The sequence below is a fragment of the Lithobates pipiens genome, unplaced genomic scaffold, assembly GCF_037356315.1.
Source record: "Lithobates pipiens isolate NorthernLeopardFrog02 unplaced genomic scaffold, aLitPip1_a1.2 Scaffold_3, whole genome shotgun sequence".
Taxonomy (NCBI): Eukaryota; Metazoa; Chordata; class Amphibia; order Anura; family Ranidae; genus Lithobates; species Lithobates pipiens.
The window spans coordinates 8,659,033-8,676,607 of NW_027507790.1; the positions used below are offsets into that span (position 1 = coordinate 8,659,033).

Genomic DNA, 17,575 nt, shown 5'->3' on the forward strand with positions numbered 1-17,575 from the left:
TGAAAGCAGTCTTCATAAGTGATACAGAAAATTTCTTACAGTTAAACATTTATTAAACAAAACAAACCTCCAATCAGTTTACTTGTATGTATGATTTAGATAAAAAAAAAATTATATATATATATATATATATATATATATATATATATATATATATATATATATATATATATATATATATATATATATATATATATATATATATATATATATATATATATATATATATATATTAAATAAAAAACAGGTAGTCAAAACTTTTGGACAAAAAAAAAAAAAAATGGGCTAAGTTTACTGTTTTTATTTTATTTTTATTTTTTAAATGGTGTATTTTTTTCCCAAAAAAATGCATTTGAAAGACCTCTGTGCAAATGCCGTGTGACATAAAATATTGCAACAACCGCTATTTTATTCCCTAGGATCTCTGCTAAAAAAATATATATCATTTTTGGGGGGTCTAAGTGATTTTCTGGCAGAAAATACAGGATTTTTACTTGTAAGCAACAAGTGTCAGAAAAGATTTAGTCTTTAAATGGTTAAACTGAGAACTTCTACACACAGAGATGACTTCATTCATTCAAGTGTAAACATTGTATCATTTTGTTCTTTTCTTGGCAGCCAGCCCAGAGTGGAGGAAAGTGTTGCTATGACGACTCAGTCAACTTAGACTGACTTCTATACAGAAATCATTTCAAAGTCCCGCTGTAGTTCTAAATCGGCTTTTTATCAGCACAAATCGGCCGATGCCGATTATTTAAAAAACGGCAAATATCGGCCGATATATCGGCCGGCCGATATATCGGTCGACCTCTAGTAGGTATCATCTGGAGAGCCCCCTCCTTAGACTGTAGCCAGTGGGAGAAGACTTTCCAGACCTTTGCATAAATTTTTCTGGTGACTCCTTTCCTACTGAGGAGAAGAGTATCTATCACTCTTTCCGAACAGCCCCTGTCTAGGAGTATTTCCCTCTCAATAGCCATGCTGTCAGAGAGAGACGACCCGGGTCGGGGTGAAAGACTGGACCCTGACTGAGCAGGTCTCGTTGTACCGGCAGACGGAGCGGGGGAGCTATCGAGAGACCCTGAATGGTGGGAAACCAAACTCTCTTGGGCCACCAGGGTGCTATCAGTATCAGGTCTGACCCTGAGTAGGTTAATTTCTGTAGGACTCTGGGAAGGAGTACCAATGGGGGAAAGGCATAAGCCAGTCTGAAATCCCACACTTGTACAAGAGCGTCTATCCCTTCTGCTTCTTGATCCTTGTAAAGGGAGAAAAACCTGAGAACCTTCGCATTCTCTCGGGAGGCGAACAAATCTATTTCTGGCTTGCCAAAATGTCTGCACACCAGGAAGAAGATTTCTTTGCTCAATCCCCATTCCCCTTGAAGGATGGGCTGTCTGCTTAGGAAATCTGCCTGCAGATTGAGTGAGCCCTTTATATGAACCGCTGACAGTGAAAGAACCCTCTTTTCTGCTTTCACAAGGATCTGTTGTGCTAACCGTCTTAGCTTGACCGACCTTGTCCCCCCTTGGTGGTTTAAGTATGCCACCGTGACCAGGTTGTCTGAGAGGACCTGAACCTCCCTGTCCTGTAGTTCCTCTCGGAAATAGTCTAGGGCTTTGCCTACTGCCAGAAGTTCCCTGAAATTGGAAGATTCCCTGGCTTGGCCGTGGCTCCAGGACCCCTGGGTATATCGGACTCCCAGATGAGCCCCCCAACCCCAAGCGCTGGCGTCCGTGGTTAAGACCAAAGGGTCTACCTGAGACCAGTGGCGACCCTTCAACAGATTCTGTGGGTCGAGCCACCACCGCAGAGAACGAGATACCTCCTCTGTGATGGGTATTCTGTTCTGTAATGTTTCTCTTTTTCCTCCCCATGAGGCAAGAAGGAAAGACTGAAGCTCCCGAGAATGGAGTTGTGCCCAGGTTACTGCCGGGATGCAGGCTGTCATGAGACCCAGCAGTCTCATTATATATCTCAGAGAGGCTTCTCCTCTTTCGAGAAGGGTGACAACCGCATTCTGGACCTTCGTTACCTTCTCTGTTGGTAAAAATACCTTCTGTGCCTGCGAGTCTAACAGGTAACCTAGGTATAGTTTTAGCTGAGATGGAGTCAGTGAGGACTTCTCCCGACTGACCATCCAGCCCAAGGTCTCCAGAGTTTCTAACACGATGTCTCTGTCTATAACTGCTTGCCTCTGATCCACACTGTAGATCAGCAAGTTGTCCAAATAGGGTAATAACCCTATCCCTTGCAGATGTAGATATGCTACTACTTCGGCCATCACCTTTGTGAATATCCTTGGACTTGCCGCCAGTCCAAAGGGAAGAGTCCTGAACTGCCAGTGTTGTACCTCCTGCTGCATGCAAACTGCGAAGCGTAGGTACTTCTGGTGTTCGGGAGCAATGGGTACATGTAGATAGGCGTCTTTTAGGTCCAGGGTGACCATAAAAACTCCTCTCTGAAGATGTCTTCTTATTGAGTAAATACTCTCCATCTTGAATTTCTTGTGAAGTAACGGTTGAGTCTTCTCAAATTTATTATCAACCGAAACCTGCCTGAGGGTTTTGGGACCACAAATACGTGTGAGTAAAAACCCTGGGCTAGCTGACTGGTTGGTACTGGAGCAATCACCCCTTGCTCTGCTAGTTCCTTTAAATTTTTCAGTAACCCTTTGGCCTTGGTTGGGTCCCTGGGAGGAAAAGTAACCAGAAACTCCTGTGGGGGAAGACTCTAGTCTGTACCCCACCTCTAAGAGTTTTAAAATATATGGACTCTGCGTAATCCTTTCCCATTGGGGAAGGAAGTCGCTGAGTCTTACGCCTACCTTTACGGTGGCGTCATTTGCCTTCTTTCTGGGAGGCTCCGGAACTGGAGAAAAGAATTGCACTTTTTTCTTTTCCTTTTCCCAAGTTCCACTTCTTCCTCTGTTCAGCTTTGCCCTTATGATGGGTCTTTGAATAGGGGCCTCGAAAAAATTTCTTACCCCTTTCTCTCTTGGGCCTCACCGGGAACTTCTTACCCCTCTCAGTAGATCGGGACAACACCTGATCTAAGCCTGAGCCAAAGAGCAGGGAACCCTCAAAGGGAATGCCGCATAGGCGAGATTTGGAAGTAAAGTCTCCATCCCAGGTCTTTACCCATAGGGCCCTCCTGGCAGAGTTCAAAAGTGCTGCTGCCTTAGCTGTGGTCCTAACAGTCTCCACTGCTGCATCTGCCACATATGCAACCGCTCGACTGATTACCTCCAGCGAGTCTACGATTCCTTTAGTCTCCCTACTGTGGGAAACGTGATCCATTAACTTGCCGAGCCAGGTGTCTGCATTCCTGGCTACACAGGCGGAAGCTAGAGCCGGTGCCATTGCTGCGGCATTCGCCTCCCAGGCTCTTTTGAGTAAAGTTTCTGACTTTCTATCCATCTGATCCTGGATATTTCCAGCATCTTCAAAGGATAAATCTGATCTCTTAGAAACCTGCGCTAAGGATGCATCCAAGCGAGGAGTTTTAAAAAATTTCTCCTCCTCCACATCTTTAAAGGGGCACCTTCTTTTCCAAGCTTTCAATTTGAGAAGCTTGCGTTCAGGTTCTTTCCATTCTCTGAGGATTATATCCTTCAGAGACTGGTGGATGGGAATGGGTTCTAGCCTGCAACCTTCCTAGACCTCTATATACTCTGTCCTGCGCTGAGACTTGAGCAGAGGGAACCTGGATGTCTTCTGAGGCATAAAGGGCTTTTAATAAGCCTTCCATGTCCTCACTCGAGAACAAAAGTCCCCCAAGTTTAGCCTCCCCCTGGCTATCTTGGTCTGAATCTTCCTCCCCAGAGCTAAAATCTGGGACCTGACCTTCCTCCACCTCCGACAAAAGGGAGACTTGGCCCTGGGAACTTTCCGCATAAGATGTGGAAAAATTTTCTTGGAGCTGAGGGGTCTCTCTCTCTGACGGTCCCTCCTCCAAACCTTTCACTAAGGTAGATTGAAAGGACTGAAGGGTAGCCAACATTTCTGCTTGTAAGGCCCTGCATTCCTTCACAACCTGGGCGGTTTCCTTGCCTGCGAGCTTAATGATACATCTATCGCAGAAAGGCTTAGTGTGGTCTTGTGATAACTTAGAATTACAATACCCACAACGTCTGGACTTTGCAGTAGCCTTTCCCTTAGACCTAGCAGCTGACCCCTGGGCAGAGCTTTCAGTCCCTGGGAATAGTCAAAAAACAAATAGACGATTAGCTACACATGTCCTAAAGGGGCACAGGCAGTCTACCCTAGAGTACCCTGCCCCTGAACACAGCTGGATCACTCACCCCCTGTGGCGACCTCCACGGCTGTCTGCTCAGACGCACCCTCCACTTCCATGGCGATTTACTGCCCTGCAGGATCGCTGGACCAAGGTACTATCTTGAGCGTCCCCTTGTAGATGCTGCCACACAAAAGCGCTTCCAGAAGAAAAAAAACAGGGTGCTTCACACACACCGGTTTGTTTAAAAAACGCGCCGATCGGCGCCATCTTTAGGAGGTCCGAACGTCCGGAAATGACGTACGGCCTCTTCCGGTGCGCCCTGAGGCTGGAACGCACCTATGCGCCGGAACTCGATACCCGGAAGTGATGTCACTTAACTTCCGGACATGCGCCGTGGTGCTGGAACGCACGCCATCCGCGTTCAGCATCGGAAAAAGCAGCTCATCTTAATCCACCAACGAACCCTGTTCAAGGTAGGAAGGCAAAAGGGGATTAGTACTACAGGGACAACTCCCCTGTCCCTGAGACTATAGCAAGGCTCCTGAAAGAGGCCTAAAGTGAGGGCTATCACCCCCAAGTGTTCCCTGGGGGTTATAAGGGAGCACCACAGACCCTGTCTGTTAAGTCCCATGAAAATACACCTTACAAGGAGAAAAAACGGGGTCCCCGACCCCCAATCACGGAAGTAAAAAGAAACTTGGTTTCGCTGCCATCCTGTGGGAAACACAATCAAGAACTGAGGGTCTGAGGGAGGGGTGGGGACTTTTAAACTTGTTGTTGATTGTGTTTCCTGTCAGGTGGACCAGTCATCTCTCAGGTGTGCCGTCCTGGAAGATGACTGGAGAAAAATATATATATATATATATAAAAGTGCGCGTTATACACCGATAAATACGGTAACTAAATTATACACCACACTTTTTTTTTTTTTTTTTTTTTTAAAGGTTATTAACTGAAACAATAGTCGGCCAACGAATCAATTATGAAAATAATCATTAGTTGCAGCCCTACCCACATATATAGACAATGTCCAAAAAAAAAAGTCCATATACAACCAAAAAGCGCAGTACACAGAGGCACTCCTTCAACTAAGATAGAATGTTCACACCACACCGTTAGTGAGCCATTTGCCTCTCCCCATTAGGTCTGAACTCGCCTGAGTTTTTTTTTTTGCCTTACACTCTCATGCGCGGCATTAAAGCAGCATTGGATCCATTATGTGGGGTTAATGGATCCAACCAAGCGATTGCCCCCTCTGCCATTTCAAGCGTGATCAGTTCATATACATAGGGGATAAAGGAAAGCTTCAATAGTGCAGTATGTTCAACATCCATATACAATTTATTTAAAACCTTCACACATTGCGCTTACGTGTAACACATAAAAAACAAGCATGGGATGAAACTCCTAGAGCGTTGCAGCAATATGGTTTGGTTTGAACATCAGGGTGATATCTCACCACACTCGGGACCTCCCAGAAACGTCACAACCGATCCTTCCGTACAAGTCCTACTGGTTGGTGTGCAGCCACATCCCAATGCATTTCATCATCACAACTTCATCCAGAGATTCCAGAAAACATAGGAGCTCAATACAAGAATTCATCAGTCCACTTGACACCTCAACAGCTATGAAACAAGGAGAAGTTCACCTTTCATAACATGTTACACCCATATTCAGGGTGTAACATGTTACGAATGCATCAGCCCCCACAACTCACCGATCCCCGCTGGGTTCTTCTCCACCCACTAACTGTCAAAACTATTTTTTTTATATATATTTAAAACGTGCCCATGTGGGGCTTCGCCCACCTGGCTGCGTCACTCATTCACAGCGTTACATGGAAGGAAAACTCCAAGGTCTGGCAGCCTTTGTGGCCATCAGCTTGTAGTTTTCAATTAACTACCACGCCTCTGTGAGCGTTGCAGTTCATTCATTCTTCATGTCAGCATGTATCCGCTTCCTCATATGAGGTACGAGCCAGCTGATACATTGACAAATCTGCAGGAGACCTGCATGACACCAGCAAACTGCTGATCTCCGGTGCAATGCTTTACGGCATGGGTCTTCAAACTATGGCCCTCCAGTTCAGGAACTACAATTCCCATCATGCCTAGTTAGGTCTGCGAATGTCAGAGTTTTACAATGCCTCGTGGGATGTGTAGTTTTGCAACAGCCGGAGGGCCGTAGTTTGAGGATCCCTGCTTTACAGTCTCCTGCAACAATAAGTGTACATTTTTTTTTACCTGCAAAAAAAAAAAAAGACAAGTTACATAGCTTTTTACTAGAAGTACTGGTTGCCTGGAATTTGATCGGTCATATTCCATTGCTAGACTTAGTGGGCTTCTTTGGAGCTTGCCGTGAGGAATATCAAAATGTTGAAGTTATTTTTAGAGGCCCAGACATCGCAAATTGCTAAATTTCGACCATTATTGCTTTAGGGCAAGCTTTTTCAACCAGTGTTCAGTGGTTCCCTAGGGTTACCTCAGAGATTTATAAACAAGGCCAAGGAGAAATCCTGCGTGAGCTCCAGAGGTTGCGAGACCTTCCTTGAGCAGTAGAGGATTGCTCTCCTGCCTAATTAGGTCTGTACAGTTCTGGCACCAACGCCACTCCAGCCCTACCCCAGCAGAGAAAGGGATTTGCACAGGAGTCCTGTGCGTCTTTTGGTCCATTTCAGGTCTGAATCCAGCCAAACATTTAGGCTAAAAATCGGACCTGAAACAGTGAACGAGGATGCACCGGATTGCTGCTGTGAGCCGCTGTGTGCTCATATGTGAACCCAGCCTAAAGGATCAATAAGGAGGTGCTTGGTAATGAAAACTGTACTCTATAGATGTGAATTTTCACACGTAGTTTTCTATGTAGACAAGCTCTGCTGATCTACATCTTTTCTTTGTAATCTCAGTATGAATTCCCCAGACTTTTGACAGGTAGAATAATGTTGTCATCGGGTCAGAACTAAATATGGCATCCCTAAAAGTGAAACTGTAGAACAGATTGGGCAGCACAGTGGCTTAGTGGTTAGCGCTTTTGCCTTGCAGCACTAGGGTCCTTGGATCAAATCCCAGACAGCATGCTATCTGCATGGAGTTTGCATGTTCTCCCTGTGCTTGTGTGGCTTTCCGCTTACAGTCCAAAGACATGCTGCCAGGTTAACTGACTCCTGTCTAAATGGACCCTAGCATATCATGTATGAATGCGAGTTATGCCTAGGGTTGCCACCTCATGCCTTTAAACCCGAATACATATGAATTACACAGGTTCTAGGGCTAATACAGATAGGGCACCAAGTGAGCTAAATTACCACCATAATCAGCCTCAGAACCTGTGTACCGTATTTTTCACTCTATAAGACGCACCTGACCATAAGACGCACCTAGGTTTTAGAGGAGGAAAACAAGAAAAAAATAAAAATAAATATTCTGAACCAAATGGTGTGCTAAAATATTTTGCAGTGCCCATGAAATGCAGCCTGACCAGTGCCAAAGAAATGCAGCCTGACCATTGCCACAAACAAACTTTACCTGATGTTATCCCATCCTGTCTCAGGAGCAGTGTCAGGCAGACCCAGCCGGGAGATCGCCTGGCACCCACAGGGGGTTTGGATGTCTGTCCCCCCCACTCTCCTGTCTCTTCTGGCGGTGACTGACGTATATTCGCACAATAAGACGCAGAGACAGTTCCCCCCATATTTCTGAGGGAAAAAAAGTGCGTCTTATGGTCCAAAAAAAAAAATAATAATATACGGTAAATCATATGGGTTTGGGTTTAAAAGGATGAGGTGGCAACCCCAATTATGCCTGGTACACATGATGAGATCGGATGAATGATGTTTTTTTTTGCATGCTAATCTCAGATCGAATCAGATGAGTTTACTAAATTCACGAAAATTTGCATACGATAGAATAAAAATTCTGAAGTGATGTCATGTGTTGTAATGCATTTTTCAAAACAACTGCCGTACAATCTGGCATCGCCTGAAAAAAACATTTGTGCATGTCCGAACAAATAATAAAATCAAATGAACTGTCCTGATCGGCTCTCAAAAGCTCTGTACGAACGATCAGAATATCGTACAATCGCTCCCAAAAAATGTTGTACAATTTTCTGATCGTGTGTACCAGGCATTAGGGATCTAAACACATACCAAAAAAATCAGCTAGTTCCATGGCAGTCGCCTGGCAGGAAACAATAGCAGGAGAGATCCATGCATCAACATCTGTCAAAAATAATTGTACATGTATAGCCAGGTTTAGATTGTAAACTCCTTGAAAGCAGGGACTGATGAGATCATACAGTAAACTTTCAGTATGGCGTACACTGATCCATATGGAATGCCTTGATGTGGATATAATCAGAGTTATACATAGGTGCCCCCCCTTCTACAGACAAGAACCACAGTGATAGGTGCCCCCCCTATACAGACAGCAATCACAGTGATAGATGCCCCCCTTCTATCTCCATGAAAGAAAACTCTCAGGTCAGACTATAGCCACCATGACACATACAGAACAAAGACATCACAGCACTCCTAGATCAGGATCAGGATTCCATCCATATGTACCACCCCCCCCCCCACTCAGCCATCTGCATCCTAACAATCACAGGCAACTCGTACAGTCAGAGCTCCATAATACAGCCAATCAGGATAAGGGATCTCTAGGATTACAAAGAGCCCATCATACTTCCCCCAGGTTAACCAAAACTTATGGAGCACAGAGCGATGTGCGCATGGCACGGCCCGCACTATACAGCAGGGGGAAGGGCTGACTACTCACATCTCCGGGTTCTACAAGCAGAACTTGCGCTTCCCCACAATCTGTAACGGTGTTTACCGGAAGCTGGAGGATCCACCAGCCTCACCAACCACTTCCCTGCTGCAACAGCTCCGCCCATTCTCCTACTACCAGCCAATGGAGCCGCCGACAGGAACGCACCAATAGCAGGCTGCTTGTTGTGAGCGTCTCCAGGCTTTCTGAGGGAGAGACGCTGGGATTGGCTGCTGTCAGGTGATGGGAAGTTCGGTTCTTTTATATGAATCAATCGGCTCATTTCGAACTACTCATTAACCACTTACTTACTGGGACCTAAACTCCCCTCCTGCCCCGATCAATTTTCAGCTTTCAGCGCTGTCGCACTTTGAATGACAATTTAGCTGTCATGCTACACTGTACCCAAATTACATTTTATCATTTTTTTCCCCACAAATAGAGCTTTCTTTTGGTGGTATTTGATCACCTCTGCGTTTTTTGTTTTTTTGTTTTTTTTGGTAAAAAAATAAAAAAAGACCAACATTTAAAAAAAAAAAAAAAAACTTTTATACATTTTGCAAACAGGTAATGTTTCTCCTTCATTGATGTATGCTAATGAGGCTGCAATGATGGGCACCGATAGGCTGCATTGATTGGCACTGATGGGTACTGATGAGGTTGCACTGGTGAGCACTGGTAGATGGCATTGGTGGGCACTGAGAGGTGGCACTGAAGGGCATTGATAGGTAGCACTGAAAGGCACTAATAGGTGGCAGTGATGGGCACTGATGGGTGGCAGTGATGGGCACTGATCGGCACTGATAGGTGACACTGATGAGGTTGCACTGGGGAGCACTGAAGGTAGTATTGGGTGGCACTGAATGGCACTAATAGGTGGCAGTGATGGGCACCGATGGGTGGCAGTGATGGGCACTGATCAATAATGGTAGGTGACACTGATAGGCAGCACTGCTAGGTGGCACTATTTAGCACCACTGGTGGGCATTGATAGGTGGCACTCATTGGCATTGATAGGTGGCACTGATTGCTTGCACTGGTGGGCACTGATTCATGGTACTTTGGGTACTGGCAGGCGGTATTGGTTGGCACAGATTAGGCAGCTTCGCCTCTTCATCTTTGGGACCGATGTCCCTTTCACAGAAGCCGGTGATCGGCTTTTTCTTCTCCTCATGCTCTCAGCGCGAGAAAAAAAATTAAAAGGTTTCCGATCTTGTTTACATCACGTGATTAGCTGTCATTGGCTGACAGCTGATCACGTGGTAAGGGGCCGGGATCAACCACTTACTCGGATCTGTGATCACCCGAGTCTCATTGACTCAGCAATCACAGGGAGGACGCCTATTGATGGCCTCCCGGCAAAGTAAATCGGCGCTGTGGCCGTCATTCGGATATAGCGCGGATCTGAAGGAGTTAAAATGAAACGATTTATAAATCAATTCTTCGGTTCATTTGCTGAGTCTGCTGACAGGCAATTGGACTTGGAACGAAAGCCTTGGATCGGACTCAGCCTTGTTAAATGATCGCAGAAGGTTGGCAGATATTTGTTAAGTGACCAAAAAAAAAAAAAAGCGATAAAGAAAAAAATATTAAGATAAAAACTAAAGCCATCCCCGCTGACCCTGATACCTGTATGTGAATAAATGCGTTTGTAGGGCATGCATATAGACGATGATTGCGTCACATGTTAGGTGTCGCCACAGACAGGGTGAGAGCAATAATTCTAGAAACATAATTCATGGTGGATTCTAAACTGATGTCCTGTACAGGCTTTTATATCTTTACCTATAAAAACCCTTTCCTTCCTTTTTGATCAGTATGATCAGAGTTAGCCCTTGTTCACACGGTCGGAGATTCTGACAACCAAATCCATCGGATTTTGTCCGAAACTGTTGCACACACACGGTCGGACTAAATTGTCGGAAAATCTGATCGTTCAGAACGTGATGACGTTATTTCGTTACAACGGGACTATGTTCAGGCTAGTAGCCAATAGCTTTGATGCAGGAATTTGATCTGAGCATGCATGGCACTTTGTCTGATCGGAATTCTATACACATGATTGGAGTATGTCCGATCGGAGCATTTTGTCGGAAAATATTTCCGGCAGGTTGGAAAATTTGGTCTGACGGATATTCCGACGGAAAAAGTCCGATGCAGACCACACACAGTCAGAATATCCGACAAAACGCTCCCATCGGACACATTCCGTCGGAATCTCCGATCGTGTGTACAAGGGTTTATAATCAATCGGATCATAGGGTTCTGTGTTATAACTATTACAAGGTGTCCCATAATGGCTCCTTTACTGTTTAATAAAAACAAACTGCCAAAGTCACATGATTTCCAGTTAGTACCGTTCATATCTGTGCGACTTCAAAGTTATACCTGCACTACTTTGGTCCCACTTTGAAGCAACTTGAGGACCATAGACCTTAGGATTACACAGGCATTGCCTCAAGTCGTGCGACTTTCAGGTTGCACAAGTGTGAAAGGGGCCTTAAAGATTTAATCTTTGACTGAGGCTCTCCTCTCATCCAGACTGAGACTACTCACTGTCTTGCCAGTTCACACCATGGAAACGCAGTCTGCGTGCATTCCGGATGCTTTTTGATGCATTTTTTCCGTTTTTTTTTATGCATTACAGTGCTTTTTTTCTCCCTCTTTTTTCTTCCCTTTAACTAGTTCACGACCGCCGGCCGTCAAATGACGGCCAGGCGGCGCGCCTATTGTGGCGGGAGGGCATTATATGACGTCCTCCCGTTTAAACAGAGAATGCGCGCAATCGTGCGCAGGCATCCCTGTTTCTTCGGTGGCAGCGTGTCATGGAAACACCGCTCGCCACCGAAGGGGGTGAACAGCCATTGGGTATGGCTGTTTACCACGTGATCGGCCGTGACTTCATCACGGCCGATCATAGATGGTCACACCCCCACTGTGCACAGCGCGAGCGCGCTGCGCATGCACGTCAGTGGCGGCGTGTTTCTGGGAACACTGCTTGTCACTGACGCTGGTAAACGGCCATTGGCCGGCTGTTTACCCACGTGATTGGCTGTGATCGTTACACAGCCGATCACTAAAATTTAAACAAACCGCGCAATAACGAGATGTTACCGGGTTCTCCTCCTCACACTCCGATCGTGTGTGAGGAGGAGATTGCGGTAACATCTCATTACCGCTTACAGTACACACCAATCACACTGATTGCCCCCCCAATAAAGAGGACCTGTCACCACCCATAATAGTACCTGTCACTCACAGTCCATCAAAGTACCTGTCATAGTCCATCAGAGTACCCGAGTACCTGTCACATCCCATCAGAGTACCCGAGTACCTGTCACAGCCCATCAGAGTACCAGAGTACCTGTCACAGCCAGGGCCAGACTGGAAATAAAAACCAGCCCTGGAAAAAATGTCATCCCAGCCCCACAGCATTATTATACCAGCCCAACAGCATAACGTCATTATTTTCTTGTTCATGAAAGGGAAAACCATACATTTTAAAGCACATTTGATGAAGAATGTATTATATATAGATATGAAATCACATAGGGATATATATATATATATATATATATATATATATATATATATATATATATGCAAATTCCAGTTAAAAGTGGTAAGTGGACAATCATCAAGGGGGACCCCAGGAACTCAGAACCTGGGCGGAACCACCTTCCACAGAAAGAATACACTAAGGTAAGGGGGTGGGTGCCCACCAAATGCAGCTTTACTCTGCCCGTGAATGCAGTCTCACTGTGCCCACAAATGCGGCCTCACTGTGCCCACCATTGCAGCCTCACTGTGCCCATTATTGCAGCCTCACTGTGCCCATCAAATGCAGCTTTACTGTGCCGTGAATGCAGACCCACTGTGCCCATGAATGCAGCCCCTCCTGTGCCCCATGTCCCAGTCTGCAGTCCCTGTTTGTGGGAAGGTGTGTTGTTGATGCTCGGTATGGTACCTTGCATGCCAGCAGGATATCCATGACGGGCAGCAGCAGGCAGGGTCTGTTCTCATTTTGGATGGGGATGGTGCTCCTTCCAGAGGATCTGTTTGCTGTGAGATGGAGTGGTCCCTGGCCACCTGCACCTTCAGCCGTACCCATTTTCCGACCCCAGTCAGCCTGTCCTCTGGTCCTGTGGAAGTGGAGAGCACTGGGTGGGAGCTGGAGAGAAAGGGGAGCAGAGAGTACTGGCGGGGTTTGAGAACACATGGGTGGGGGCAAAGAGCAGGGGGTAGTGGAGATCACAGGGGTTTGGAGCAGAGAGCACTTGGGGGGGAACTTGAGAGTACTGGGGGGGCCAAAAAGAACAGGGGGGAGAGCATGGTAGGGTGAGAGCCCTGAGGGGGCTAAGAGTGTGGGGTGGCGAAGAGCACTGGGGGGGGCAGAAAAACAGGGGTGGAGAGCACGGGGGCTGGAGAGCACTGGGGGGGTACAAAGATTAGGGGGGAGAGCTTGAGAGCACCAGCGGGGGCCAGAAAGAACAGGGGGAAAAGCACGGGGGACTGGAGAGCATTATGGGAGGTGGAGAGCATTGGCAGGGTTGGAGAGCACATGGGTGGGGGCAAAATGCAGGGGGGGTGGAGAGTACAGGGGTGGGGAGTGGAGAGTGCTGGGGGGGAGCCAAAAAGAACAGGCATGGAGAACACGGGGGGGGGTAGAGAGCACTGGGGGTGGGGGCTGGAGAGCGATGGGTGGAGCTTGAGAGCACCAGGGGGCCAGAAAGAACAGGGGGTGGGGAGAATGGAGGGCTGGAGAGCATTGGGTGGGGGTTGGAGAGTTATGGGGAGAGCTGGAGAGCACTGGGGGGTGAGAAAGAACAGGGGGGGGAGAGCACTGGGGGGAAAGAACAGGGGGAGAGCACTGGGGGGAGTGGAGAGCACTGGGGGGGGAGAACAGGGGGGAGAACAAGGGGGGAGAACAAGGGCGGAGAGCACTGGGGGGAGTCGAGAGCACTGGAGGGGGGGAGGGAAAAGCACTGAGGGGGGGAGCGGGGGGTGAAGAGCACTGGGGGGAAAGAACAGGGGGGAAGCACGGGGGGGAGTGGAGAGCACTGGGTGGGGGAGCACTGGGGGGAGTGGAGAGCACTGGGGGGGAGAACAGGAGGGGAGAGCACTGGGGGGAGTGGAGAGCACTGGGGGGGAACAGGGGGGAGTGGAGAGCACTGGGGGGGAGAGCACTGGGGGGAGTGGAGAGCACTGGGGGGGAGAACAGGGGGAGAAGAGCATTGGGGGGAGAGCACTGGGGGGGAGAGCAGAAGAGCAACGGGGGGGAGCACCTGAAGGGAGTGGGGAGCACTGGGGGGAGAAAAGGGGGGAGCACTGGGGGGGAGAACAGGGGGAGGGCACTGGGGGGGAGAACAGGGGAAGGGCACTGGGGGGGAGAACAGGAGGGAGAGCACTGGGGGGAGTGGGGAGCACTGGGGGGGGAACAGGGGGGAGCACAGAGCACTGGGGGGTAGAGCAGGGGGGGAGAGCACTGGGGGGATAGCTCTGGGATGGTGGCTGAGTACCTGTCACAGTTCATCTGAGTACCTGTCACAGTTCATCTGAGTACCCGAGTACTTGTCACAGTCCATATGAGTACCTGAGTACCTATCACCGCCCTTCAGAGTACCCAAATACCAGTCACCAGGCCATCAGAGAACCTGTCACCAGGCCATCAGAGTACCCGAGTACCTGTCACCAGGCCATCAGAGTACCCGAGTACCTGTCACCAGGCCATCAGAGTACCCGAGTACCTGTCACCAGGCCATCAGAGTACCAGAGTACCTATCTCCAGCCCATCAGAGTACCCGAGTACCTATTTGCAGCCCATGTCTCATAGAATATACGTTGGGGTGTTTGCTTTCCAAAATAGGGTCATTTTGTGGGTAATTTCACTGTCCTGGTGGTCCAGGACCTTCAAAAGTGTGATAGGTAGGAATGAAATGAGATGTGTCATTTATGCTCCTAGAACGCCTGAAGGTACTACTTCAATGTTCGGCCTCTCTATGTGACCAGGCTGTGTAAAAGTCCTACACATGTGGTATCGCCATAATCGGGAGGAGAAGCAGAATGTGCTTTGGGGTGTAATTTTTGCTATATACATGCTATGTGTTAGAAATATCTTATAAATTGACAACTTTGTGTAAAAAAAAATGCGTTTTCATTTTTTTCCACATTTTCCAAAAACTTCTGGAAAAAAATGAACCGTTCAAAAGACTCATTATGCCTCACAGATTATACGTTGGGGTGTTTGCTTTCCAAAATCGGGTCATTTTATGGGAAATTCCATTGTCCTGGTACTCCAGGGCCTTCAAAATTGTAATAGGTGGTTGAGAAATGAGATGCGTCATTTTTGCTCGTAGACCGTCTGAAGGTACTACATCAATGTTGGTGCTCTGTATGTGGCCAGGCTGTGTAAAAGTCTCATACATGTGGTATCTCCAAACTCAGGAAGAGTAGCAGAATGTATTTTGGGGTGTAATTTGTTGTATGCATATGCTGTGTGTGATAAATAACCTGATAATATGACAATTTTGTAAAAAAAATAATAATAAAAAAAAATCTTCATTTTGCAAAGAATTGTGGGAAAAAATGACAACTTAAAAAAACTCACCATGCTACTTACTTAATACCTTGGAATGTCTACTTTGTAAAAAGGGGTCATTTGGGGATATTTGTATTTTCCTGACTCGTTAGTGTCTCAAGAAATGAGATACACCTGATGTACTGAAGGCCTGATCAGATGTGATAATTTTTCAGTGGTTGGCACCATAGTTTGTAGACTCTATAACTTTCACAAAGACCAAATAATATACACTTATGTGGGTTATTTTTACCAAAAATATGTAGCAGTATAAATTTTGGCGAAAATTTATGAAGAAAAATTACTAATTAGCAAAAATTTATGACAGAAACAAAGAAAAATGCATTTTTTCCACAAAATTTACATTTTATTTTATTTATAGCACAAAAAATAAAAACCCCACTAGTGATTAAATACCACTAAAAGAAAACTCTATTTGTGTGGAAAAAATAATGCAAGTTTCATATGGGTACAGTGTTGCATGACTGAGTAATTGTCATTCAAACTGTGAGAGCGCTGAAAGCTGAAAATTGGTCTGGTCAGGAAGGGGGTGTAAGTGCCCTGTATTGAGGTGGTTAAAGAAGAACTGCAATCTGCTTACATAATCTGTAATAAAAATATCTTTGCCATTCTGAAGCTTTTTCCCTCCAACCCCTTTGCATAATATTTTATATATATTGTGATTCTATACTTGTCAAATATGCTGCAGAAATCTCCCACCACTGAGTCTGGTTGCAATCATTTAAATTGTGGGCAGCTGTGCATGATGTCATAAGTGAACAAAAAGGTGGAAGGTGCGTGATCTAATGCATGAATCAAAGTGATATCATTTATTCTTAACCACTTTAGCCCGGGACCAATTTTTAGCCTAAGGACCAGAGGTCTTTTTACAATTTCGCACTGCACTGTTTTTAACTGGTAATTGCGCGGTCATGCAATGTTGTACCCAAATGAAATTTGCGTCTTTTTCTTCCCACAAATAGAGCTTTCTTTTGATGGTATTTGATTGCCTCTGCGATTTTTATTTTTTGCGATATAAATGGAAAAAGACCGAAAATTTTGAGAAAAAAATATATTTTCTACTTTTTGTTCGAATAAACTCAATTTTAGTCATACATTTAGGGCAAAATTTATTCAGCCACATGTCTTTAGTAAAAAAAATGTCAATAAGCGTATATTTATTGGTTTGCGCAAAAGTTATAGCTACTACAAACTAGAGTACATTTTCTGGAATTTACACAGCTTTTAATTTATGACTGCCTATCCCATTTCTTGAGGTGCTAAAATGGCAGGGCAGTACAACCCCCCCCCCCCCAAATGACCCCATTTTGGAAAGTAGACACCCCAAGGAAATTTCTGAGGGGCATGTTGAGCCCATTGAATATTTTTTTTTTTTTGTCCCAAGTGATTGAATAATGACACAAAAAAAAAAAAAGTTTACAAAAAGTTGTCACTAAATGATATATTGCTCACACATGCCATAGTTATATGTGGAATTGCACCCCAAAATATATTCTGCTGCTTCTCCTGAGTACGAGGATACCACATATGTGGGACTTTTTGGGAGTCTAGCTGCGTACGGCACCCCGAAAACAAATCACTGCCTTCAGGGTTTCTAAGGGTGCAAATTTCTGATTTCACTCCTTACTATCTATCACAGTTTCGAAGGCCATAAAATGCCAAAATAGCACAAAACCACCCCAAATGACCCCATTTTGGAAAGTAGACACCCAAAGCGCAAGTGCTAGCAGGTATCTGGGCTGATCCTGCTAACAATGCGTTTTTTTGGAACCCTAAACTGCTGGGGACGCTAGTATAGATCTGATCAGATCAGATATTGATCTGTTCAGATTCTATACCACTACGGGAGGTTTATGCTTTGCGCGTGGGTGTTAGCGGTATTGGCACTAACCTAGCGCTGCCTGGGGCAACGCAGACCCTGACCCTAAAACCTAATTGATATCACCCACCAGGTGATCATGGGGTT

The 17,575-nt window shown here is 46.1% G+C and overlaps 1 protein-coding gene across 3 annotated transcripts in view; it reads right to left on the reverse strand.

Moving 5' to 3' along the window:
- The window catches only part of NF2 (NF2, moesin-ezrin-radixin like (MERLIN) tumor suppressor), a 171,960-nt gene extending 162,787 nt beyond the window's left edge, over positions 1–9,173 (reverse strand). For all 3 annotated transcript variants that reach the window (XM_077461223.1, XM_077461222.1, XM_077461224.1), the window contains exon 1: positions 9,021–9,173. The gene's annotated coding sequence lies outside the window, so the exon portion shown is untranslated. The remainder of the gene's footprint in view (positions 1–9,020) is intronic.
- Between the last annotated feature and the right edge of the window lie 8,402 nt (positions 9,174–17,575).